This window comes from Seriola lalandi, unplaced genomic scaffold, assembly GCF_002814215.2.
Source record: "Seriola lalandi dorsalis isolate HSWRI2012SDOR001 ecotype SW California unplaced genomic scaffold, Sedor1 jcf7180001998987, whole genome shotgun sequence".
Lineage (NCBI taxonomy): Eukaryota > Metazoa > Chordata > Actinopteri > Carangiformes > Carangidae > Seriola > Seriola lalandi.
In genome coordinates, this window is record NW_019469650.1 from 1 (window position 1) to 390 (window position 390).

Genomic DNA, 390 nt, shown 5'->3' on the forward strand with positions numbered 1-390 from the left:
TTTGTGCATCAAAAATAGTTGGCCTGGAACTCATAAGATCTTCTCCAACCCCTATTAGGGATGTCTGGGAGGGGATTTCACAGGCTCTGTCTCTTCCTTGCACTCCAGTGGAAGAGGACTACTTTTTGATGCCTAGAATGGGTTGGATGCTTAGAAACGTTATTGTGTTTTCGAAGTTGTAGCCTCCATATTTGCCACATATCTGCCGAAATAGCTCAGTTGGGAGAGCGTTAGACTGAAGATCTAAAGGTCCCTGGTTCGATCCCGGGTTTCGGCAGTCTGTTGGTCTGTATTTTGTGACACATTGCCCTAATGGGTAGTCCTGTTGACTCGTATAACTCTGGGGCCTTTGTCTGTTGAGACTCCTACATGTATTCACGTAGTTTCTGA

General features: G+C 45.6%; 1 non-coding gene across 1 annotated transcript; it reads left to right on the forward strand.

Annotated features, from left to right (window-relative positions):
- The first annotated feature begins 204 nt into the window (after window positions 1-204).
- trnaf-gaa (transfer RNA phenylalanine (anticodon GAA)) lies at window positions 205-277 on the forward strand. Its single transcript has one exon. It is a non-coding gene; the product is annotated as a tRNA-Phe (tRNA).
- The last annotated feature ends 113 nt before the right edge of the window (window positions 278-390 follow it).